General features: G+C 41.2%; 1 long non-coding RNA gene across 2 annotated transcripts in view; it reads left to right on the plus strand.

The window, feature by feature from the left end:
• LOC148108237 (uncharacterized) overlaps nucleotides 1-27,534 on the plus strand; it is a 33,040-nt gene that overhangs the window by 184 nt on the left and 5,322 nt on the right. The window contains exons 2-6 of one of the 2 annotated variants that reach the window (XR_015728060.1): nucleotides 2,309-2,521; nucleotides 3,505-3,662; nucleotides 3,923-4,065; nucleotides 15,893-15,998; nucleotides 19,938-20,212. This is a non-coding gene — a long non-coding RNA (uncharacterized LOC148108237). The remainder of the gene's footprint in view (nucleotides 1-2,308; nucleotides 2,522-3,504; nucleotides 3,663-3,922; nucleotides 4,066-15,892; nucleotides 15,999-19,937; nucleotides 20,213-27,534) is intronic. The other variant, XR_015728061.1, reaches the window with a different exon arrangement.

Here is a 27,534-nt window from a genome sequence, read left to right on the forward strand (position 1 = left end):
CCTTGGGTGTGCATTCCTGTCGCGTGCCCATCCAGTCACTCACCCATTTTTCCTGGCCCTCCAGCACCCAGCCGTCTCCACCTCCGCTGGCCCGTTCTTTCTTCCTCCGTCTCCCGCTATCCTTACAACTGTTTGTTCAGGGGGCTTGAGGCCAGTTCATCTGCAACAGTCCTCGGCTTATAAACGTCTTTTTTAATGACTAACCACACAGAATAGGCAGCTTTTCCTTTTGCCAAGTAAGGATATTTAAAAACATATAAAACTGCCGTCTGTTAATTAATCCTTTAGAGAAATATACGTGAGCACCTACCCTAGCAGGCCCTGGAGATACAGTGGCGAACTCTCATTGCGTGGCGCTTCCCTTCTAGTGTGTGTGGGGAAAGAGAAATGGCGCTAAACCAAGAAAAGAGACAATGTCTAAAATTTAACCAGGAAGGCAGGTTTCTTTTCTTTTTTTTTTTTTAATAATATTTTTTATTATATTATGTTAGTCCCCATACAGTACATCCCCAGTTTTTGATGTAAAGTTCCATGATTCATTACTTGCGTATAACACCCAGTGCACCATGCAATACGTGCCCTCCTTAATATCCATCACCAGCCTATCCCATTCCCCCACCCTCATCCCCTCTGAAGCCCTCAGTTTGTTTCCCAGAGTCCATAGTCTCTCATGGTTCATTCAAGGAAGGCAGGTTTCTTTCTGCAGATCTGAGAAGAGACCTTTGAGTTGAGTCCTGGAAGACAGCTTTGGGGATAGCTGAGAGAATGTTCCTGAAAGAGAAGCTAGGTAATGCAGAAAGCTGAGACAAAAAGTTTCAGGGGAATGAGTGGGGATGGGATGAGGCTGAGAGGTGGAGCAGGCAGGTGGTGTAGGATCTCCACAGTGAAGAGTTGTTTTCATTCTGAAAGTAGTGGGAAACCATTGAAGGGTTTTGAGCAAGAGAGCGAGTTGCTCTGATTTACGGTTTTATTATTTATTTATTTGGGGGGGGGCAGGGGAGGTGCAGAGGGAGAGGGAGAGAATCTTAAGCAGGCTTCACACCCAGCATGAAGCCCGGAAGGGCTTGATCTCATGACCCTGAGATCATGACCTGAGCCAAAATCAAGAGTCGACAGTTAACTGACTGAGCCACCCAGGCACCCCTGATTCATGGTTTGAAAAAACCACTCTGGCTTTTGTGTAGAGGGTGAATGACAAGGAGCCAAGGGTAGAGGCAGGAGATAAATTAGGAAGTTGCCAAAGCAACCTGAGTAAGGGGAGATAGTGGCTCAGTTGTTGGTGATAAGTGGGTGGATCCGGGTTGTGGTTGGAGGAAGAACTTAATGGATGGATTGGGTGTGAGGGAGTGAGGGTGGTGGAGGCAACCACTTACTGAAGTGGGAAGACTGGAGGAAACGGGGTGTGGGGAAAAGTGGAGAGTTCCATTTTGGACATGCTAAATTTGAGGTGGCTATGATTTATCCAAGTGTAGACATCCAGTTGCAAAGGGATAGATGAATGAGTCGGGGCGGGGCACGATGTTGCTCTGTGGGAATAAAGGTACTCACCTAAGGAGGGAAGAAGTTAGAATGCCGAGGAATACCTTGGGCAGAGCCCCAGAGAAAGCTAACCTTTAGAGCTAACTCTGAAAGGATTAAGACGTGGTGAGGGAGGTAGGAGGAAACCCAGGAGGGTGAAAACACCAGGTCTGCCTGCCAGACGTCATCCTGCAGAAGCACTGTGGGCCAAATCCTAGGGCTTCCAACAAATATTTATGTGAGCAGCACCCTGTTCTGAGCCTGGGACAGCTGTGACCATCCAGGAGGCCTGGCGAACAAGTAGACACAGGATGGCTAGTGAGGTGGCAAAGTGCTGCCTCTCTCAGGCCTTCCCTCTGGGCCCCTGGAACCCTCTTTTTGAATAGACCAATGCCCTTACCACCTCACCTTTTTGTTTCCCTTGATTTTGTTTCGTTTTGTATCTACCTTGATCCACTACTTATTGGTTTGCTGTTGGGGGTGGGGGGACAAATGACTCCTTTTTTTTTTTAATATAAGATTTTATTTTTTTAATTTAAGATTTTATTTATTTATTTGACAGAGAGAGAGAGAGTGCGTGCACACAAGCAGAGAGAGCTGCAGAGGGAGAGGGAGAAGCAGGCTTCCCACTGAGCAGGAAGCCCGACACAGGTCTTGATCCCAGGACTCTGGGATCATGACCTGAGCTGAAGGCAGACACTTAACTGACTGAGCCAACCAGGCGCCCCATTGTTTTCTCTTTTTTAACAGTGCTTCACCCTTTGCTTTCTCTTCTCTTCTCCCTTCACAGACCCCTTCACTCTGAACACCGAGTCCACGGAGGGCAGGGTCTCTGAGAGTCATCTGTAAATGCTCCCCATTCTGCGCTCAGTCAGGATTTGCTGCACGGAAAGATGGACAGATACATATTGCTTTTTTAGTCTCTTTAGGATGCTTTGTGGAACAAGGAGGACCTGGATATATTTTGTGGGAGGCTGTGAAGGAAAGTCTTTCCAAAGTCCAGGTAATGCCTTAACTTCTCCACAAATGGTTTATGGCAGATTGGCTTTTCTAAAAAAGGTCACAACAATATTTCCAGTCCTACATACTCTTCCAGATCCTTGCCACTGCCCCATCAAGATGGAGAGTCTCTGTCCCTATGCTGGAAGCCTGGGCAGGCCTTTAGGATTGCCTGGACAAAAAGATTCAGGGCTGGCTACATAATTTTTTAAATTATGGGGCCCAGTGCAAAATAAAAATGTGGGGTCCTTTGTGTAAATATTAGGAATTCAAGATGGTGACAGCAGAGTGTTAAACCAAGTATAGGGCTGTTCTAAGCGTGGGGTCCTGGGTGACTGCAGAGGTCATATCCTGTGAAGCTAGCCCTGAATAGAATGTGGTTACAAAATGGCTTCTAGGGCCTGTCATAAAAGACCATGCAGCTTCCCGCTGGCTCTCTGAGAATGCTCCCTCTTGGACCCCAGTCACAGTAATGTGAGGAATCCCAGGCTACATGAAAAAGCCACGTGTGGGTGTTCTGGCTGTTAGCCCCAGTTGAGGTCCCAGCTCACAGCCGATGTCAGCTGCCAGAGGTTGGTGAATGAACGCTCAGTGATTCCAACCCTAGCCTTTGAATCACCTCCAGCCTTTGGATTTCCTGCTCAGGAAGGAAATCCTTCACTCTTGTGAAGGAGAGACAAGCCATCTCCACTGGGCCTTTCCAAATTCCTGACCCACAGAATCCATGAGCATAGTAAATGGTTGTCTTATGCCTCTAAATTGGCAGGGGTGGGGAGTGGGGGGTGGGGATTGGATTTGTTACTCAGCAAAAGATAACTATTGTACCTTCCATGACTCTAGCTCATCTTGGCCCCTCCTTTTTCTGAGTAGGGAAATTTTTTGAATTGCAAAATTTATTGCAGTTTTGGTTCAAAACATGCAATTTATCTGTTGGTCCCAATATTTGAAAAATTTACATTTATTTATATTGTCTCTCTCTCTCTCTAGCCTGTCAACTCCCTGGTTGATGTTTTTGCCATCATGCATAACACATAGAAGGAGCTCGATAACTAACCGTTGGATAAATAACATTCGTTTTTGTAGATGAATCTGTGTTCTGAGAAGGATGACAGGGATCTTATATCTTCCATCACATCTTGCATAAGGTACGAGATGGCATAAGATGCATTAAAAATAAAACAGTTTTCAAATATGTTTAATTTTTGATGAATCAATCAACTACACAAGTAAGGGAGGAGTAAATAAGGTAGCTGAGTTAGAGCCCAGTGAAAATTTGATGGATTTATCTAATTTTAGTTTAGTGTATGTTGTTATCATTTTTGTAGAAAAGATTAGGAACCAATGCTCCGACCTCTCTGTTGCCTTGGTTAGAAGTGTAAAATCTGGTTATTCCACCTTCTTCCAGGAACTCTTGAACAGACATTACACATATGGTAGAAGGTTAAAAGGCAGGAGCCCTTTTCTGAGGAAACCCCCGAATGTTCAACCAAAGCAAGGAACACCAGTAGCAGATGCCATTGGTGTGTTAAGGAGAAATTTTCCGAAAAGGTAAGCTCACCACTCTCTTTAAGCTATAAAACGGACACATGCTAAACATTTTATTGAACTCAGTAATCACTGAGGGAATCAGGCAGGTGTTATAGCTGGTTCAAAAGAAAATCTGAAGAATATACCCAGGACATGTCAGGAATAATGACATGAGTATACAAAGGAGACAAAACTGATTGCTTGCAACGAGGGAGAGGAAAATCAGTTGAACCTTTACCAGACAAGATAGAAATTGCATGTCTATAGGCAAAACTTTTTTTTTTTTTTTTTTGCATGGCCATCGATTACAATTTAGAGTTGTAAAATAATGTAGTTTTCTGCGGAAGCCCAAATGGAAGGGCATTGCTGTCACTTAAACTGGGAAAGTGGGATGCCAAACCATCTTAGAGATTTGTGGGTTTGGGAAAACGTAGCGAGAGGCAAGCCCTGAGGAGAAATAGTATACACTGCCTCTTCGGACTTAGCAGGCCCAGTAAAGCCTGTGCATCTGCATTTTCTAATAGTTCTGTGAGGCATCCTGTTTGAGAACTAATCTATTAATATAAATTAGCACTCAATTTTCCATCCCAAAGGAGAGCCTACTGTGAGACTAATCCAAATACTCACCTAATTTTTTTTTCTTAAAAAATAAACATTTCTGTTGGTTTTGGGTACATTCTGGCTTTTGGGGGCAGAGGGTTTACTTTCCCAGTTCTGTTCTTAACTCTGAGTGGTTTCATCCAGCCATCCCTGTCAGGGACACAGTCCTTCAGGTGTGTAGATCAAAGTGTAATACCTGCATATTCCCTGCATGATCTCCTGGCTCCCTCTTCCTCTGAGCATATCCTGTGCTGGTCGCCAGACTCCAGGCTTAAGCTCAGGTGGTAGAGGGGACTTGTGACCAGGTTAAGTCTGCAGCAAGGGCAGAGCTGGCCAGCAGGGGGCAGCACAGGCTCAGGCTGAGGCATCTGCGCCATCTCCTCTTCTCAGCCAGAGCGGTTCCCCCCCACCCCTCACCTGGGCCTGGGTGACTGTTTCTTTCATCACTGTGTGAAGCACACAGTTCGGCTCACTTTAATGTTCCCTGAACTTTGCATAGTATGTAAGTGACTTTAGGAAGTTCCTCAACTTCTCTATGCCCAAGTGTCCTTGTTTGCAGAATAGGGATGATTGTACGCATCTCCTAGGACTAAATCAAGTAAATATGTGTAAAACACTTTGAAGCAGTGGTTGGTTATATTAATACTATAAAAGGATTAGCTGTTATTACTGTCACTGTTACTGTTTATCAGGCACTGTGGACTCCTAAGGGAGACCTTTTCTTTTCTAAGATTTATTTTTTTATTTGAGAGAGTGAGAGAGAGAGAGCGCTCTCGAGCAGGGAGAAGGGCAGAGGGAAAGAATTCCAAGCAGACCCGCCCACTGAGCGTGGAGCCCTGCCCAGGGCTTGATCTCACCACCCTGAGACCATGACCTGAGCTGAAATCAAGAGTTGGTCCTTTAACCGGCAGAGCCACCCAGGTGCCCCGGGACTGTCTTTGAAGGCGCACAGCTCTAAGAGGCAGAGGGAAATACTGTATGCTATTGCAAAGGAAAAGCTGTGCATGGGTGTACATGGGGTAAGGAGGGAGGCAGAAGCAACCAAAAAACAGCTTCCCAGAGGAAGGAGTGCTTTTAGGAATAAATAAGACAAAAGGATTTGGGGCTTGGGGAGCAAAGGCAGGGGACAGCATTCCAAACAAAGTGGGGGCAGCAAATAGAAAGCAGGCAGGTTTGGGAAGCTTCAGATTCCAGTCCTTCCTCTTGGACCAGCACTAAGAACAAGGGAGGAAGTAAAGGGAAGAGAGACAGAGATGGGCAGGGAGCAGATCATGACCAGCCTTGAAAGTCAGCCATATGGACTTGGACTTCCTGCTGCGGGTCTGTGGGCTCCAAGCAAGGGCATACACCCTCTGCTGCAGGGTAGGAAAACATTCGCACTTAAATGTGTACGTGTTATCTTTCTGGGCATTTCTTTCTCTACCTGGTTTATAATATAAGTAACATGTTAGTACAGTGGTGTACATATATAATTTATAAATAAGTTTATACATAAATTTATAAAAATATAAATTAATAGACTTAAAAATAAATAAATTTATAAATAAACAAATAAATTTACAAATAAATACAGTTGGCCCTTGAGTGATGTGGGGGTTAGGAATACCAAGCCCCTGCCCAGTTGAAAATCTGCATATAACTTTTGACTCCCCCAGCACTTAACTACTAACAGCCTACTGTTGACTGGAAGCCTTAATGGTAACATAAGGGTCAACTCATGTTTTGTTTGTTATGCATATTGCATTCTGTATTCTTACAGTAAAGTAAGCTAGAGAAAAGAAACTGTTATTAAGGAAGTCATAAGGAAGAGAAAATACATTTGCAGTAAGGTACTGTATTTATTGAAAAAGTCCACATGTAAGTGGACCTGCACAGTTCAGACCCATGTTCAAGGGTCAGTCATATTTGTATATTGGGGTGCGTGCTAGGTTTATGACTACAGGTCATGCAGAGCCACCAGAGATGGCTTTTAATCCTGGAAACGATAGAAATAACATTGCAGAATGTTTTGGAAGGAGACCTGGCTCAAGTTGAGGCCTTGGCACTGGGGGCGACAAGGCGTGGACTTGAGGGATAGTAAGGAGGTATTTAGTTCCATTGACCAAGAAGGAGCGGTGATCTGTAAATGGCCAGGTGGCCGAGAGCATGGGGAATGTCGAATGCTCAGCGAAAAACAAACACTCAAAGAACATCAGGTCCCAATGACTATCAGATATTAGTGCTATAATTTTTTTACTACACTTTTTATTACAGAGAAGTAATTAATCCAAGATTGGAAACTATCAGTTGTCTGGACTGTAAACGTGACCTTAACTAGATACATGAGAGGATGATGATTCCTCCTTGCTAGGAAGGAGCCAGACCATACCCTTGGGTGAGAAGAGTAGGAGGCAGGACCATTGCAGGGAGGAAGGGGAGACTATTTTTCTAGAAGGAAGAGACTTAAGCATATCTGTAGGCTTCAGAGAGAGGGGATTCATAAAGGGTTGAAAAAGAGAAACAGCCTCTCCAGCAGCCTCCCCAGAGCCTGCTCCTCTGGCAGTATCACTCCACGTCCCCTCACCAAAGAAACCTCTTCTCTTCTCGAAGTGCTCGTTTAAAATGGTTAAAAACCATAACTTTGGGGCACCTGGGTGGCTCAGTCGTTAAGCATCTGCCTTCGGCTCAGGGCGTGATCCCAGAGTCCTGGGATTGAGCCCCGCATCGGGCTCCCTGCTCAGCGGGAAGTCTGCTTCTTCCTCTCCCACTCCCCCTGCTTGTGTTCCCTCTCTCGCTGGCTGTCTCTCTCTCTGTCAAATAAATAAAATCTTTAAGAAAAATAAATAACTTTTTTTTAAGTTTAATCTTTACTTTATTTATTTAATTTTTAAAAGATTATTTGAGAGAGAACGAGAGAGATCACCCTTACGTTTTATTTTTAAGTAATCTCTACACCCTGGGTGGGGCTTGAACCTGTATCCCTGAGATCAAGAGTTGCAGGCTCCACTGATGGAGCCAGCCAGGCGCCCCTAACGAGCATGACTCTTACACAAATTATGAAGTGTGTGCCAAAGATTTATTTAGCCCTTTTTAAATTTATTTAGCTTTCTTTGTTTGTTTGGATTGTTTATTACTAATGACAGAACAGCAGTATGAGAAAACTGGTTCAGAGGTCTATGGGAGAGACCAAAGTATTTCCAGCCAATGATAGACAACACACCAAAAGAAGATGGTCACGTCAGCTCGCAAACTGGCTAATGTCTTGCAGGTCAGATAAGCAATAGCCCCGGTTTGCCCAGGACAGTCCTGGTTTTAGCACTAAAAGTTCTTTGTCCTGGGAAGTCCCTCCATCCCCGGGCAAATGGGAACAGTTGGTCCACCAACCTACCGGACCATAAGCTATAAACTTTGAAGTTATTCTTTCTCCTAGACAAGAAATCCCTTCAATCTTTCGTTTCCAAAGAGCATTTGCAATCGACCAATTGGAAAGAGCATCCAGGTTTACAGAACCTGAGCCCAGATCAAGAGCCAGTGATAAGTCAAACAAAAGGACACTACCCTTAGAGAATCAGTACTTTTGGGGTGGGCCTGCCCCACAATGCTTCTTAGAACATTGAAGACACACAGTTATCTCTTGCCTCATTTCCAAGTGTTGAATAATTTTTTTTAATACGCTACAATATAGAACAAAAAATAGTTTCCATACGTCATCCACAAGCACCCATTTCTCTAGAGGAAAGGAAATTATCAAGGGCAGGCTAAGTCCTCAGAGACTAGGGGATGTAGGTGTAAGCTGTCCGCCTGCATAATTAAGAATCACCCGTCCTACAGTAGCCACCATTTCAAAAGGTTGCGAAAGGTTTAGAACTCCACCCTACCCCCCCTTCGCCAAAAAAAAAAAAAAAAAGAGGTTTAGAGCCCAGGCAGGATAGAGTTCAGGCTCCAGGGACTAGGCCCACCCAGATAACCCAGGATAATTTCCCTATTTTAAGATTCGTAATCCTATCTGCAAAGTTGTTTTTGCTACATGAGGCGACATAGTCACAGTTTCCAGGGAGTAGGATGTGGACATCTTGGAGGGGGGCACTGTGGGACAGAGATTCAGGAGTGCTTTCGCTGGGTGGTTTGTGAGTCTCCCTTGAGGTTACACCCAAGAGTTTGGTTCGGGCTACAGTTATCTAGGCTTTGATGGTGCCGGGGGTCTGCTCCAAAGGTTATCCACTCACATCGTGGAGAGGTTAACTCTGCTGCCGCTGTTGGGGGAGTCCTCAGTTCCTCTTCAGTGGGGCTGTCCATAGGACTGCTTGGGTATCAAGACATGGCAGCTGGCTTTTCCCAGAGCAAGAGATCCAAGAGACCAAAGTGGAAGCTACAATGTTTTTTTTTGTGTTTTTTTTTTTTACCTCTGCCTTGGAAGTCACATGCTATTACCTCGTCAGTGGAATCTTCAGTCACGCAGATCAGCCCTTATTGCATGTGGAAGGACCATGCGAAGGCATGACCACCAGAAGAGAAGGATCACTAGGGCCATTGTGAAGGCTGACTATCCCCGATGGTTGTTATCACTAGTCTTTTTTTTTTAAAGATTTTATTTATTTATTTGAGAGAGAGAGGGAGCACAAGCAGGGGGAGTGGCAGGCAGAGGGAGAAGCAGGTTCCCCGCCGAACAGGGAGCCTGATGCAGGGCTTGATCCCAGGACCCTGGGATCACAACCTGAACCAAGGGCAGATGCTCAACTGACCGAGCCACCCAGGTGCCCCATCACTAATCTTTTGATGTATGGTATCCTTAAGAATTTTCTCAGATTGCGGAAACATTTTCAAAGCGTTCTTTGTTTTAAGGAAAAGTCTGTAAATGCTTGTGTATGTATTAATTGTAAAAGTAATGTAACATCTTAAAAAACAATCTCTCTCATAATTACAAACTACTTTCATTTTTGCATATTCTATTAAAACTTTGTTATATATATATATTTACATATTTTAATACTGTTGTAAATATAACACATACCATTTCACAGTATGATGAGGAGATTAAGTGTTTGGTCTGTGGAGCCAAATTGCCTGGGTTCAAAGCCTGATTCCACCACTTACTAGCTATGTGACCTTGAGAAAATAATGTTGCTAAGCCTCAGTTTCCTTATTTGCAACATGAGGGTACTAATACCTCATAAGAGTGTTGTAAGGATTGAATGAGTTTATAACAACCTGAGACATAGAAAATGCCAAGTGAGAGTTTGCTGTTGTTACCATTTTCTTAGCATTATGTCCTAAAACACTGTTAGATCTTTCCGGGGAGGAATAAAAAAGATATATGGAAGTCCTAACGTCTGGTACCTCAGACTGTGACCTTATTTGGAGATGAAGTCTTTACAGAGGTAATCAAGTTAAATGATGTCATTAGAGTGGGCCCCTAATCCAATATGACTGGTGTCCTTATAAAAAAAGCGACATTTGAAGACAGAGATAGACATGTATAGAGGGAAGACAGTGTGAAGAGACAGGGAGAGGACAGCCATTGGCAAGCCCAGGAGAGGAGCCTGGAGCAGACTCTTCCCTCACAGCCCTTAGAAGGAGCCAATCCTACTAACACTGTGATCTTGGACTTCTAGCTTCCAGAAATGTGAGACAATACATTTCTGTTGTTTAAACCACCCAGTTTGGGGCACTTTGTTATAGCAGCACTAGCAAACTAATACAGACACTTTTCTATGATGGGATATATACCTTTACAGTTGTGATTTACTAGTTATTATACTGTGCATTCATTAAATGACTGATGTTATCTCAGTTTATTTAGCTGTTCCCCAATCGTGGCACTTAGGATGTTTTCAGTGTTACAATATTATAGCTAGTGATGAAATAATTTACTTTTTTAGGATAAATTCTTGGGAGTGGGATTTCTGGGGTCAGGGAATATGGATATTTTTGTATCTTGATGTGTCTTACCACTTTGTTCTCTCGAAGGGCCATTCTGGTGGTCCATGACTGAAACAGGGCCCTAGCAAACCAAAGTCCTGGGTAATTATCTGTCTCTGTTCTGGGCCGCTCTAGGGCTTCGTGCACTTGGTAGTGCCCTGGGCCCTCTGAGCATCCTTGTTCCCACTGTAGTGTTCAGTGAAAAAGTCTGTGGGGAGCTAGCAAACACTAGCAGTTCTCGGAATCTTAGGACATCAGTAATAACACATGTGCAATGACCAAAAACAGGTGCCTTCAATCTTTTCATCTCACTAAATTCCAGCATGTTGCCTTCAGAGGTGACTCAGAGAGAACCCACTGGCCTGCCCAGGAACAGCACCTGTCTCAGCTGATAAGTGTGGGCCCTTTGGCTTTCTGCACACTGACGTCAGCAGAATGCCCTGTCCTGTTCTTAGCGCCACCTTGACCAGTAGCACCCAGGTGTGGGTGATTCCCAGCTCGGGTTTCACAATGTCCCTGGGAAGGCAGTTGAGTACAAGAGGCAGCCTGGGACCAGGGAGGGTGGAGCTCTGACTTCAAGAGCCAGTTTCCAGTAAAATCTGGACACAGACAAAGGGTGTTGCTCATCACCTTTTGACTTCTCCATTCAGCATCATTTCCTTCTTTGGGGGCACATGTTACCCCCCTCCCCTTATATCACCTTCTCCCAAAAATCTGCTCACAGTAAACTTTTACACAGAGGAACAAATGATCTGTGCCTAATAATATCACTCACCCCTCCCCAAAGTGGAAGCCCCACAGGAGTGTTGTTTTTTCACTGCTGTGACCATGCCTGGCATATAGTAAGTGCTCAATAAACATTTGTTCACTAGAGGAATAAACTTCATTTTTTGAAGTCAATATTATTGGAGCACCCGAGTGGCTCAGTTGATTAAGCGTCTGCCTTTGGCTCAGGTCATGATTCTGGGGTCCTGGGATCGAGCCCCATGTTGGGCTTCCTGCTCAGTGGGGAACCTGCTTCTCCCTCTGCCTCTGCTGCTCCCCCTGCTTGGGCTCTCTCTCTCTCTGTCAAATAAAGAAATAAAATCTTTAAAAATAAATAAATAAAGTCAATATGATTATTTTGGATTATTAGCAGCACTTGCTATACCAGATATGTTTGGAATAGAGAAAAATGCAGAGAAGAAGTTAAAATCACCCATAAAAAAAATCGCCACAAATCTATAACCCCTTATTCCAAATAGCTTTAATGTTTTATATTTTTTTTCCAGTAACTTTGACATCCAAATTTATATACTTGCTATTGTGAAAGCGCTTTAAAATAGTGTAAGGTGGTATTAAAAAAATAATAATTGGTAATCTCCCAAAAATGGTCATTTGGGTGGTCCTAAGTATTCTCTCCTCCATCCATTTCTGTGCCCAGTGGCCATCTGCTTTTATTTATATTCTTGACAAAGGGGATAAAATTATCTTAGGGTATGATAAAAGTTGCAAGACCTAATTAATTTTTAAAAGTAAGTCCATGTTTGGCAGTTCCTTTGGGCTGGGGCTGGGGGAGATGGAAGCTGCAGGGAGGTGGAGAGTAACGGGCAGTGTCACAAAATCAAATAAACAACTGTAACATGTTGGGTGTTGCAACTCCAAAAAGGCTGGAAATGGTCACCACCTGAAGGCAATGGTCCTGTGACACCATGTGTGTTGAGGGCAACTCTTCTTGCAAACCAGTCCCAGGGACCCTGCCCCTTGTGTACTAGGCCTCTTCATTCCTCTCAAAAGGTCTCTCTTTTGAGATGATGGCTTGTTTCAAATCCAACGTCTAATTTAAAACTTTATGTTTTAAGTCTTCCCACGGCAATGCTATTTTGAGAACAACAGGACCAGAAGAGAAGCTTTGGTATCATCTATAAGATCTTCCTTATTTGCCCAGTTTGCTCAAGGTCAACAGGTTGTCAACAGCCTAAGACTGGAACCCAAATTCTGTTCTATCTTTCCATTTTGTCACACCAGCACTCCTATCTGCTCCATGTTCTGGGTTGAATTATGTTCCCTCAAAGTTCATATGTTGAAGTCCTAACTCCCCAGTACCACAGAATGTGACTTTATTTGGAAATAGAGTCGTTGCAGATGTAATTAGTTGCTGAAGTCAGTTGGGCCTCTGATCCAATATGACTCACATTCTTATTAAAAGGGGAATTTTGGACATGGGCAGGTGCACAGGGAGAGTCACATATTAAGATGAAGGCAGAGAGCAAGGAGATGCACTGTAAGTCAAGGGATGCCAAAGATTGCCAGTAAACCACCCTGAGCTGGGGAGACACATGAAACAGATTCTCCCACCTAGCCCTCAGAAGGAACCAACCCTGTGGACACCTTGATTTCGGACTTCTGGCCTCTGGAACTCTGAGACAATACATTTCTGTTGTTTAAGCTACCCAGTTTTGGGTACTTTGTACCACGGCCCTAGTAAACTAGTTTGCTCCCCCTAGTATGACCTCGAGAAGTCACAGAATCTGGGGAAATTAATGCTCTCCATAGGGCTTAGAGTCTCTTTGGTGATTCTGGCTTCCTTTTTCCTCACTTCCATAAGTGATAGTACTCAGGCAGAGGTAAAGTTTTCCAAGTGTATGTCAATAGTTTGGATTATTAAAGTCACGAATATGCAGGTTAAGGTAAAATACGAAAATACGTGACAAATTTGATGCATAGAGTATGCCATCAGATTATATCTATGCAAATTATACCTGTATATTCAAGGGACCTTATGCAAATTGTATTTATTGTTTGTATGCATATGGATATATACACACAGAGATTGTATTTATGCTTATGTACAAAGAAGAAGATTAGGAATATAATAGACATCTGTAAACTACTTCATCCAACCAATGTGCAGGGTGCATGTTCCTCTCATGCTCACATGGAACATTCACCAAGAGAGATCAATCTAAAACCATTTATCTGAATTTCTACTCTAGAATAAACTAGGAATGGAAGAGCAAATCTAAAGTAAGCAGAAGAAAAGAAATAATAAAAATTAGAGCAGAAATCAATGAAATAGGGGCACCTGGGTGGCCCAGTTGGTTAAGCATCTGCCTTTGGCTCAGGTCATGGTCCTGGAGCCCCAGGATCGAACCCCGTGTTGTGCTCCCTACTCAGTGGGAAGCCTCCTTCTCTCTCTTTCCCCCTCTGCCTCTCTCCCTGCTCATGCTCACTCTCTCTCACTTACTCTCTCTCAAATAAATAAATATTTTTAAAAAAGAATTCAATGAAATATAAAACAGGAGAGCAATAGAGAAAATCCACAAAACTGAAAGCTGGTTCTTTGAAAAGATTGATCTAACTCTGGCCAGCATAATTAAGAAAAAAGATGACACAAATGACTACTATCAGGAATTCAAGATGGGATATCATTGCAGATTCCATGGATGTTAAAAAGGTAATAAAGGACTACTATGAGCAAATCTCTGTTCACAAATTTGATAACCTAGGTGAAATGGACCAATTCCTTGAAAGACACAATCTGCCAAGACTCACACAATAAGAGATAGATGATCTTAATGGGCCTATAGCTCCTGAAGACATTGACTCAACAGTATATAACCTTCCGAAACAGAAAGTACCAAGCCCACATCGGTTCACTGGTGAATTCTACCAAATATTTAAGGAAGTAAAGTACATCAGTTCTCTATAATCTCTCTCAGAACATATAGCCAGAGGGTCTACTTCCTAACCCATTCTGTGAGTCCAGCATTACTTTAATACCAAAACCTGCCAAACTACAGACCAATATTTCTCATGAACCCAGATGTAGAAATTCTGAACAAAATATTAGCCAATTGAATCCAATAATGTATAAAAAGAATTATACACCATGACCAAATGGGATTTATCTCAGGTATGCAAGGCTGGTTCAACATTTGAAAATTAATTAATGTAATCTATCACATCAACAGGTTAATGAAGAAAAGCCACATGATCATATCCATAGGTGCAGAAAAACAATTTGATAAACTCCTGCGCCCATTCATGATAAAAACTCTCGGTAAACCTGGAATAGAGGGGAGCTTTCTCAACTTGATGAAGAGTATCTCTAAAATAATGTATAGCTCACATCATACTTAATGGTGAGAAACTCAAGCTTTCCCACACAAGTGGAAACAAGGCAAGGATGTTCCCTCTCATCCCTGCTTTTCAATGTCATATTTGGAATTCTAGCTAATGCAATAAGACAAGGAAAGGAAATAAAAGGTATACAGATGTGGAAGAAAGAAAGAAAACTGTCTTTGTTAACATGACATGATCATTTACGTAGAAAAAAAAAAAATCAACCCAAAAAGCTCCTGGAACAAATAAGCAATTATGGGAAGGTTTCAAGATACAGGGTTAAGACATGGTTATCAACCACTTTCCTCTATATACCAGCAATGAGCAAGTGAAATTTGAAATTAAAAAACATAATACCATTTATATTAGTACTGCAAAAAAAAATGAAATAGGCATTAATCTACAAAATAGGTACAAGATATATATAAGGGAAACTACAAAACTTAGATGAAAAATATCAAAGAAATGGAGAGAGATTTCATGTTCATGGATAGGAAGAGTCAATAGTGTCAGATTATCATTTCTTCCCAAGTTGATCTGCAGATTCAGTATGACACCAAACAAAGTTGGAGAAATAGCTTGAGTATCATTAGAGGTCCCCAAGCTTTCAGGAGGGAGGCTCTATTAACTGTCATGTTACCAAAATGCACATGACATCTACATTAACACATCTGATAAAGTGAGTTTTTTTTTAAGATTTTTATTTTTAAATAATCTGGATTTGAATCCCAGATCAACCACCTGATAGATTTGTAAACTTGAGCAAGATATTTAATCTTTCTGGACCTAAGTTTCCTTCAATGACATGAAAAGTTTTTCTCCGTTGTAAGTGAGCCTAAGAACAGAACTGAACTCATAGGGTAGTTGTAAGAATTAAATGAGTTAATACGTATGAATCACCTAGAATTCAGACCGACACATAAGTTCTACGTAGGGGCACCTTGGTGGCTCAGTCGGTTGAGCATCCGACTCTTGATTTTGGCTCAGGTCGTGATTTAAGGGTTGTGAGATGGAGCCCCATGTTGGGGCAGAACGTGCTTGGGATTCCCTCTCTCCCTCTCCCTCTGCCCCTCCCCCCACTCTCTCGCTCTCTAAAATAAATAATTAAATCTTTAAAAAAAAGTTCTATGTAAGTGTTAGTTTTGTTTCTCTTGTATACCTCTGCACCTGAATCCTCCCATATTTTGCACAGGAGGGAGAGCACAACCATGAAAAAAATAATCTTTTTTTTGTTTTGTTTTAAAAGAGAGGGAACAATCATTGATAGACATGACTTGAAGATGCATGGAGTGGGACAATTGGAAGCTCTACTGGTGTGCTGCAGTCTTCTTCTGACCCGTCATTGTCCCCAGGTGAGAACTGTCATTCAGTGCTAACAAGCCAAAATATAGGAGTTTGCCCAAATTGCCATTATTATTATTATTATTTTAAAAAATATTTATTTGAGAGAGAAACAGCACGACAGAGATAGTGAGAGAACATGAACAGGGTGGAGAGGCAGGCTCCCTGCTGAGCGGGGAGCCAGACATGGAGGTCGATCCCAGGACCCTGGGATCATGACATGAGGCAAAGGCAGACGCTTCACCAACGGAGCCCCCCAGGCGCCCTGTCATTTTAGTAGTTAGGATGCATGCTGTGATCTGATTTATTTGACACTTGTAAATTATATTTGTTTGATGAGTTTTCAAAAATTAAGATGTGTGAATGAATGTGCTCTTATTTTTAACTCCTTGGAAATAAGCATCGCCTCTTGGTTAAATTGAATGAAGTGTTCCCTTGTGCATGGAGCTAGAACTCTATAAAACAAGTTAAACAAATAGGGCCCTGCCCTCAGAAATGCACAAACATAAAAAGAACTAGAGATATATACACTTACCCAGAGTCTACACTTTGGCAAAAGCACAAGCCAAGAACACATTGATCGTATATTCACAAGACACATAGGCATTGCAGTTAATAATTTTCATGTTAGGGCTCACTGATTAAGTGAGAACTTAATCGTAGTTAAAAAAATCTGTAGGGCGGTAAAAATCTGTAACTTTTGTAAGCAAATTTATTGGTCGCTTTGATAGATTGGTCATGTATAAAATCTCTTGAGAAAATGCTGATGTATCTTCGTTTGTGTGCTCGTAGCTATTATTTTACTTATTTTTTTAAGAAAGGAGATGGGTTCCTGGGAGACCCCAGAACAGTTAGCATTCATATGCCTTGTAGTTACGGATTATTGATCTGACGTCAGGCAATATTACATCACCATCTCTGCACTCCCTGTGCCCTGGTGTGCACTTAGCAGGATCAATCTCTGGCCACTCTCTTTCTGTTCTTTTCTCTCTAGCTGCATTCCTCGGCAGCCCTACTTTGTTCCCCACTCTGATATGCTGGGGCTTTTCTCTGCCTCAGCCACATGATTCTCATTTGGGCGGCCGGGTGTGGGGGAATGGATCTGTTCTGTGGCACACGCAATAAGGTGCAACACTGAAGTCATCGAGCCAGACATTTCTCAATATTTGCTCTGGCAGAGACAGGGAACCAGAGCTGCTCTCGTGTTCTGGGGGACTGAAAATCAGTTTGTAAAGAATGGGGAAGGAATCCACCTGGCCTCGGGTCTGGGGGGCAGGAGGTTTGCAGGGCAGTGAGTCCAGCCTTCCTTTGCTCAGCTGCTTGGCAAACTGACTCCTCCTGCAAGTTTCAACACAAGGGTCAACAAAACCTTCTCTGCTCCTCTTGGGGGCATCCTGAATCTTCTACAGGCTTCCATGGTGGCGATCATCTGTCTACGAGTCTTTCTATTTATCTGTCCCCAGTGCCTATCACAGTGCTTGTCACATCAAGGGCACTCAACAAATGTCAGTAGAACAATAGCCAACCAGAGCAGATTGGCTCTGCCTTCCTTTTGTCATTTGATAATTGGCCAGCAAACTGAATGGCCTAATTAACCAGGGGCTAAGGAGGTCACTTTCGTCACAAAAGTTAATGATTTTTATTGTCTTATTGATTTTTTTAACTGTCACTTAAGTACCATGAACACAGGGTAGGATGTTTTAGTGGCTATGAGGCAGGATAGCCTGGTGGGTAAGAATGCTAATGCTAGAGAAGGCTGCCTTGGCCTAAGTTTTGACTCTGCCATTCAGTCGCTGTGTGACCTTTGGCGAGTTCCTTAACCTTTCTGTGCCTGGGTTCTGTGCCTTGTAATAGTACCTGCCTCCTGTTGTTGTGAGAATTCAAGGAGTTAACATTTGTAAAGTATTTAGAACTTGCAAAAGTGCCAAAAATAGAGAGATGCTTGATAAATATTTGTTAATGCATAAAATTTTTATTTTTTAATTTTCAGTTCATTGTTAAAGAAGATATTTAAATAATCTCTTTTTTTCTTTCAGTTGCTTAATTTTATGTTCTGGATAGGCTAGATATTGAAAAGTATTATTGTCTGGGTTATCGCTTATTTAGGATAAATTCCTTTTCTGATAAAATATCCAATGCAGTCAGTGGAGTTAATACAAGTAAAGAGCTTGGAATGGTGCCTGACACAAGTGCTCAGTAAATATTAGCTGGTATTATATTAGTATTCATTTGTTCATTTAACAGATATTCTTTGAGCACTGTATGCTAGAGACCAGAGTTATGTTGAGTGGGAAACAGACAAAAATCCTGCTGTCGTGGAATCATCATTCTAATGAAGCAAATAAACAATAAATAGAACCTGTAAAACGCATACCATGTTTTATAGATTTAAGACACACACTTTTTCATGTGTTAATATCTCAGAAATTGAGACACATCTTACAACTGATGGCATTTTGCAATTGTAATTGCTGGCATTTTTTTCTTTTGTATGTAAAACGATGATACGCGTTTTCATCGATGGAATCTCAGATCTGATCTAATGTGAGAGCATGTTAGATGTAATCAGCGATAAGGAAAAAAATGAGGCAGGGAGGATGACAGAGAACTTGGGAAGGTTTACAACTTACATATGGTATAAGTTTGCAATTTAAATATACCCCTGTATCTTTACATTCACGTATTTTAGTAGTCAAAGGCCAGATTATTTAACAAAATCATCATTTAAAATATTATTAGTGGTAGATACGATGTGGTATCCTGGATGGGCTCTTTGAACAGAAATAAGACATTAGTGGAGAAAGTGGTGAAGTATGAATGAAAACCGTAGTCTAGGTAGGTGCTGAACCAATATTAATATCTTAGTTTCTGTAATTATACTGTGGTTCTATTAACGTTAGTAGAATCTGGGTAAAAAGTATACAGAAAATCTCTGTACTACCTTTACAACTTTTCTGTATATGTAATATTATCCCCAAGGAAAAAGTTATACCAGAACACTGTTATTAGTGTACTTGAAACCACTCTGTTTACCAAGAAATAACTGACTTGTTTGGACACAGTTTCTCTGTAAGATATTTTGCCCAGTAGCCATGCTCATGCATGCAAACAGTTCTGGATTATAGGAACAAAGGGTGCAAAAAACAAGAGCTTCCCGAACCAGAAATAATAATAGCTAATATTTATTGAACATATACGTGTCCAACTTTGTTTAAATTGCTTCATGTATGTTAATTTCCCAGATATCACCACCACCCTATGACATTGGTATTATTCTTCTTCTCATATTTACCAATGAGGAAATTGAGGCACGGGACTAAGTAATTTGCCAGTTTAAGTAGTTAGTTAGGAAGGGGCAGAACTGTGATCCAAATCTGTCTGGGTCAATGGTCTTCAAGTAGAGATGAGTTTGGCTCATTCAAGGACCCAAAAGTCCAGTGTGGTCAAGCGAGGAGTATGAGGGGTGTGTGGTAGGATGTGATGTCCAGGTGATTGGTAGGGGCCAGGGAATGTGGGGACTTATTAAAAGTTTGGATTTTCTTCCAAGTACAATGAGAAGCCATCCAAAGGTTTGGAGGAGGCGTGTAAAGTCTGAGATCTCTCTAGCTGTGGAACGTGGAGAATAGGCATCAGGGGCTAGCAATTCCATGGAGGTTTTTTAGTTACAGTGCCATGGCAGTGAGGACAAGGGTTTTGTATCCTCCAACTCACGTCTGTTCCGTGCTGCCTGCACATGTATTCCAATTAGGAGACTCTCCGTGGTAAAACCATTCCAAGCCCATGTCCTCCTGATATTGGATAGGGTTTTGTTTTTGTTTATTTTCTAGTAAGACTAAATACATTCAATACCCTAGTAAAGGTTTTGATTATAAATATCCAACCGTGTAACAAGCACACAACAGATTTGTAGATTTCTAATATATTAATACAAAGTGCATGACTCCGTACAGCACATCCTGCAGGCAAAGAAGTGGGAGGAGAAAAAGAAGTCTGTGGTCGAAGTCTAGTAATAAATAAACACGGAAGTTGAGATGATCCATATTATAGTATATTCGACCACCAGTACTCCAGCCACAATGTGAAAAAAATACGTTTTGTTCACAAAAGACACTTCCACTTTCTGAAAGAAGCTACGAACCACTCTCCAGGTGATACCTGTTTCTGCAAAATTACTTTGAAGGACAAGCTATGGGACCAAGATTTAGTGGCACCCTTCTCAGCACAGGTATTTTTGGTTTGGTTCGTTCGTTCGTTCGTTTGTTTATAGGTAGCCTATTATTCTTCCTTCTTAAAAGATTGAGGCACAATATATAAACAATAAGTTGCACTCTTTTTGATGTAGAGTTCTGCAGTCTTTGTCAAATGCTGAGAGTCGCACAGCCAGGACCACAATCAACATATAGAACAGTTCCTTTATCCTCCAAAATTCCCACGAGCAGCCGTCCTGTCCCCCATTGCCAGCCTCTGGGAAATCCCTGATCTGTTCTCTATCTCTATAATCCTATCTTTTCCAGAATATCCTGTAAATGAATTCACACTGTATATAGCCTTTTGAGTCTGGCTTCCTTCACTTAGCCTAATGCATTTGAGATTGACTGATGTTGATGTGTGTGTATTGGTAGTAAATTCCCATGTTTTTGCTGAGTAGCCTTCCCCTATGTGAACATACCACAATTTGTTTATTCATTCACGAACTGAAGGATGTTTAGGCTGTTCCCAGTTTTTGACAATTATGAATAAAGTCACTATAAACATTCACATTCAGGTTTTTATGTGAACATAAGTTTGTATTTCTTTTCCTAGTCACAGGATGTCTTTTCTTAGGGTTGTATGTTATGCATATGTGTAATTTTATAAGAAAATTGTTTTCTAATCCAGAGGACTCATTTCGAAAGAGAACATCAGACAAAGGTGTTATCTTTATGGTCGTCTCAAGAAGTGGCCACTAGTGTCACAAAAATAAATAAACTTAGTATAATGAATCATTAAATATTATTTTGCAGGGGCATTAGAGTGCTTTTCTTTTTCCTTTGTTTGTGACTTTTCTCTGCCATTCACTCAGAGGGACCATTTCACAGGGGAGACCAGGACTGTTAGAGCAGAGAAAGAACCTGTGGTCAGCTTCTGACTTCCAAAAAGGGTTCTTGAACCCCACATAGTGTATGATTCTATTTGTAGGAAATATCCAAAATAGGGATAAAAAAGTAGATTACTGGTTGCCAGGCAGGGGTAGCAGTTGTGGGGAGGGGATGAGAAGCGGGCAGGAACTGCTAATAGGCATGGGGTTTCTTTCTGGAGTGATGGCAATGTTCTGGAATTAAATAGTGGTGATGATTTGTACAACCCAGTGAAGGTACTAAAAACCAGTGAATTGTATGCTTGGATGACTTTTGTGGTATATGAATTATGTTTCAATTTTTGAAAACAAGTAATATATTATTACAAAAAAATTAGTAATTGTGGTCTAGAGAAAGGCTGAGGGATTGGAGCATGGTTTAAATTCTAGATTATTCTGAACATCAGAATGTGAAGAACACACATTATTTCCCAAGAATCTGTGCTTATTTACTTAGTGGTGCTCTCGGTAAGTACTAATGACACTCTTCCTAGGAATGCTAAGAATTGGAGTTGGATTGAGGTGCTAGCCATCCACAAATGAAAGAACACCAGGTTCTCATAAAAGAAAAATGACCAAGTTAGTGGGGCATAGCTTAATGGTTATGCAAAGAACAAAACAAAATGGGATGGCATTATTTGCCACACTCCATTATAGAAGAAAAATGGCCAGCAGGCATTTCAGTCAGCAAACAGAGGACAGTTTAATTTCCTGTTAACTTTTAGAGCCCTTAACATTAATAATAGTTCAACTGGTCTTCCCTTCTAACCCTAAGAGAAACATCAGACAGACCCAAATTGGGGAACGTTCTATGTGCCAAGGTCATGAAAAATAAGGAAAGTCTGAGAAACTGTCACAGATTAGATTAGATTTCAGGAGACATGACCACTCAATGTAATATGGGATCCTGGAACAGAAGAAGGACATTAGTGGGAAAACCTGTGAAATCCAAATGAAATATGGAGTTTAGTTAATATTAATGGACCAATGTTTATTTCTTATTCATGACGACGAATGTATCACAGTAACATAGGATGTTAAAAACAGGGGAAGCTGGGTGAAGGGTATGCCAAACTCTCTGTACTATCTTCACAACTTTTCTGTACCTCTAAAACTATTCTAAAAAAAAAAGTTTAAAATGTCAAAAGCTCCCTCCAGGCTCACCTCTCTTCTGACAGCCTTCTTTCTGTCTACCTTACAGGTTTGGGGAGGGAAATAATTGTAAATTAGTAAATACTGCATGAGATAATGAATGTGGGAACAAACCCCAAAGCTCTCTCTCTAAATGTATAAATGGCATTATAAATGATCCAAGTCCAACATAGCTACCTCATCCCTCCTAAATTCCTCACTCCACCTTCCATAATGACACAAAGACTAGTTTCTCCTCATTTACTACTCCTTTTACCAGGTACTCTGGTTTATGTACTCTTTATTGCCAACTGGCGGCAAGTATTGAGCATAGCTCATAGAAAGCGCCGTGCCAGACTTGAAGGAGGATGTGGAAAAGCAGAAGGAATGCTCCCTGTCTTGTGCTTCTTCAGGGAGCCCTCTGTCCACTAGGGGAATTAAAACATAAGCCTTCTTCTGTACCCAGCAGATGAGTGATCATGGATCATGGTTCGGGGTGGAAAGATACAAAGGAACGAATAAAGCAATAAGCAATAAAAGGCAGGTGAATAGTCAATGCTTAATCCACATAGCTAATTCATTATTTTCCTAAAATTGTCTCTACCTGGGCCTCTGTTCATTTTCTATTTTTTCCTCTATTTTTTTTTGTTGTTGTTGTTGTTTTCTACTTAGGGAAGAAAAGACTATAGTTCTCAACTCACTTTGTCCTTGAAGAGAGGAAGACCTGTGTGGTCAGGTGTGGAGGCACATGGCCACACTGGAATTCCATATCACCTGCTTGCTACTGTGTGGCCTCATTTTTATCTGCAAAGTGGGCATAAAATAGGCCCTACTCCTAGTATTGATGTGAGGATAATGGGTCGATTGAGGTAGAGTGTGTCAGACGGTGCTTGGTATGGGTCAGGTGCCCAGGCAGCGTGAACTGTGATGCCAGTCTGCGTGGGTAGAGAAAGGAAGGTTTTGGGAAACAGGGATATAAAAATGATGGACCCAGGATTTTAGGCGATTGTTGTAAAGCAAGTTTACAAAACTTTTTACAGTCTTAGCAAAATGTTCATGGTATGATATAAAATGAGACTCACAGAATGCAAAACTCTGTTACATAAGGCCTATTGGATGTACACCTAGAAAAAATATGAATATTTCAAAATGTTAAATGTGGACAAAATGGGTAACAAGTTATCTCTGGGTGGTGAAACTATTTTAAAAATACTTTTCTATAAGAAAGTGGGAAGGTCGACAGTAGAAAGGTAGTTGCAGAGGGCTGGTGAGAGGGGTGAGAGAATTAGTGTTTAACAGCACGGAGTTTTAGTTTTGCAGGATGAAAAAGTTCTAGACATCTGTTGCATGTAGTGTGAATATAGTTCATACCACGAAGCTGTACACTTGAAAATAACTAAGATGGTAAATTTAATATTATGTTTTTTACCACAATTAAAAAAAAACTTTTCTATGGCAAGCACAGTAGTTTTTTTTTTTTTTTTAAGATTTTATTTATTTATTTGACAGAGATAGAGACAGCCAGCGAGAGAGGGAACACAAGCAAGGGGAGTGGGAGAGGAAGAAGCACGCTTCCAGCGGAGGAGCCTGATGTGGGGCTCAATCCCAGAACACCGGGATCACGCCCTGTGCCAATGGCAGACGCTTAACGACTGAGCCACCCAGGCGCCCCCCACGGTAGCTTTTTAAAAAGATTTTATTTATTTATTTGTCAGAGAGAGAGAAAGCACAAGTAGGGGTAGCGGCTCCCCACTGAGCAAGGAGCCTGATGCGGAATTTGATCCCACGACCCTGGGATCATGACCTAAGCGAAAGTCAGACGCTTAACCCACTGAGCCACTCAGGCATCCCACAAACACAATAGTTTTATACTTAAGGGAAAAAAAATGAATAAAAGTTGTTGAGTATTAAATGAAAGTCATAACTATGCCTGATTGGTGTAGCTTTTTGTGAATTTTTCTACAGTTTATTGGATCCTGACTGCCTAGGAGGGTAAGGCTTCCTAAGTAGACGTGGGTCCTCTGGTTTGTTTTCCCCCTCAGGTTTCTACTGAGAGAAAACATGAGCTACAGAAGAGGGGTATTACCAAAACTTGTTTGCTTTGGCTGTTTTTCTTTCTGATCTAGGTTCAGTTGTCAGCTATTGAATCTGAGGGCGGGACCGTGCAGATGACCCGATACAGCAGCCCCTGCCCTCCTCACACCCCCTTAATCCTGCAGATTCTGCGTCAGCTGCATTATTTGCAGGCCCACCCACCAAAATCCTGTGCTGCTGGCTGTTCTTTGACCTGTAAACCTGAGTCTGAGCCAGCTGGGTTGAGACAGAGGTGGCTGTGCAGGTGATCTCAGAGCAGCTGTGCTATTGCCCGGCAGTCACTTCCTAGGTCCGGGTCTCACCCAAGAAAAAAGGAGCCTCCCTCTAAGACAGGTAGTGGACATGAGCAGGTAACTCACAAAACACCAAGAACTAAAAAAATATATGAAAAGTGACCACCCTCATCAAAATAAAAACAGACAGAAATAACAGCGACACCTTAAAACCATTTTTCTTTTCCACCTGGTGGTCAATTTGGCAAAGATTTCTTTAGAAAACAATTCCCAGGATTTGCAAACAATTCCTTTCTTTCTTTTTTTTTTTTTTTAAGATTTTATTTATTTATTTGACAGAGAGACGGCCAGCGAGAGAGGGAACACAAGCAGGGGGAGTGGGAGAGGAAGAAGCAGGCTCCCAGTGGAGGAGCCTGATGCGGGGCTGGATCCCAGAACGCCGGGATCACTCCCTGAGCCGAAGGCAGAGGCTTAATGACTTCGCCACCCAGGCGCCCCTGCAAACAATTCCTGTTAGAGAGGTAGTTGGCCCTTCTGAAAGCAAGCTGGCAGTGCCCATCAGGAACTGTAAAAATGTTTGTTCTAGAATAGAACATTCCATAAAAGGTTCAGAAAGGTACAGGAATTTAATACAAAATGAAAGTGACAATTTCAAATTAACAAGGAGAGAGAATTCCATTTCTGGCAACATTGAGGTCAGAATGACCTAGAGAATCTTCAGTTACAAAAAATATCTAAGACTTGTGGAATCACTATGTTGTATACCTGAAACTAATGTAACATTGTGTGCCAGCTATACTTCAACTTAAAGACAAATCTAGGGGCACCTGGGTAGCACATTCAGTTGAGCACCGGACTCTTGGCTTTGGCTCAGGTCTGATCTCGGGGTGGTAGGATCGAGCCCCATGTTGGGGTCCATGCTGAGTGCAGAGTCTACTTAGGTTTCTCTCTCCCTCTCCCTCTGCCCCTCCCCTCCACTCTCTAAAATAAATAAATAAATCTTAAAAAAAAAAAAAACAAATCTAGAACCCTATTTACATCAGTGGATACATCACCCAGCAGAAAATCAATCAAGAATGTCTTTGAATGACACATTAGCTCAGATAGACTGAACATACATATACAAAACATTCCATCTAAAACCAACAGAATATACATTCTTTTCCAGGGCACATGGAACATTCTTCAGAATAGATCACATGTCAGACCACAAAATGAGTCTCAATAAATTTAAGGAGATTGAAACCATAGCAAGTGTCTATCATGGTATGATACTAGAAATCAATACAAGAATAAAACTGGAAAAAACAAATATTTGGAAGATAAATGACATGCTCCTAAACAACCAGTGGATCAACAAAGAAATCAAAGAGGAAAAGAAAAAATAGATGGAGACAAATGAAAATGAAAACATAGTGGTCCAAAATCTTTGGGATAGAGTGAAAGCAGTTCTAGGAGGGAAATTTATAGTGATACAGGCCTACCTCAAGAATCAAGAAAAATTTCAAATAAACAATCTAACCTTATCCCTAAAGAAATTAGAAAAAGAAGAAAAAAGTTAGTAGAAGAAAGGAAATAATAAAGATCAGAGTAGAAATAAATGAGAAATATAAAAGATCATTGAAACCAAGAGCTGGTTCTTTGAAAAGATAAACTAATTGATAAACCTTTAGCCAGATACATCAAAGAAAAAAAAAAGAGAGGACTCAAATAAAGTCAGAAATGAAAAAGGAGAACAGCTGACACCACAGAAATGCAAAAGATTGTAAGAGACTACTATGAAAAACTGTATGCCAACAGATTGGATTATAGATTACCTAAAAGAAATGCAAAAATACTGAGAAATATACAGTCTTCCAAAACTGAATCAGAAAGAAAGAATATCTGAACAGACCAATTACTAGTAATGAAATGGAGTTGGTGATCAAAAAACTCCCAATAAACGAAAGTCCAGGACCAGATGGATTCACAGTTGAATTCTACCAAATGTTTAAAGAATTCTACCAAATGTTTAAACTATTCTCAAACTATTCCAAAAAATAGAAGAGGAAGGAAATCTCCCAAATATATTCTATGAGGCCAGTATTACCCTGATACCAAAACCAGACAGACACTGGGGAAAAAAAAAAAACCCAAACCAAAAAAATTATAGGGCAATATCCCTGATGAACATAGACACAAAAATCCTCAACAAAATATTAGTAAACCACATTGAATAATACATTAAAAAGGATCATTCAACATAATTTATTCTGGAGATGAAAGGATGGCTCAGCAGCCACAAATCAATGTGATACACCACATGAACAAAATGAGGGATAAAAATCACATGATCATCTCAATAGATGCAGAAAAAACATTTGACAAAATTCAACATTCATTCATGATAAAAACTTTCAACTAACTGAGTATAGAGGGAACATACCTCAACATAATAAAGGCAATATATGAAAAACCCACAGCTAACATCATACTCAATGGTGAAAAACAGCTTTTGCTCTAAGCTCAGGAACAAGACAAGGATGTCCACTCTTACTACTTGTATTCAGCTTAGTACTAGAAGTCCTAGCCAGAGCAATCAGACAAGAAAAATAAATGAAAGGCATCCAAATGGGTAAGAAAGAAGTTAAACTGTCACTATTTGCAGATGACACGGTACTATACATAGAAAACTCTTTAAGATTACACACACACACACACACACAGAGCTATTCGAAGTAATAAGTTCATTAAAGTTGCAAGATACAAAATATTCAGGAATCTTTTGCATTTCTATATACTAGTAATGAAATAACAGAAAGAGAAATTAAGAAAATAATTCCATTTACAATTGCACCAAAAGAGTAAAATGCTTAGGATAAACTTAACCAAGGATGCGAGAGACCTGTACTCTGGAAACTATAAAACATTGATGAAAGAAAATGAGATGATACAAACAAATAGAAAGACATACCATGCTTATGGTTAAGAAGA

The sequence above is a fragment of the Ursus americanus genome, chromosome 21, assembly GCF_024610735.1.
Source record: "Ursus americanus isolate L20-20 chromosome 21, mUrsAme1.1.p, whole genome shotgun sequence".
Taxonomy (NCBI): domain Eukaryota; kingdom Metazoa; phylum Chordata; class Mammalia; order Carnivora; family Ursidae; genus Ursus; species Ursus americanus.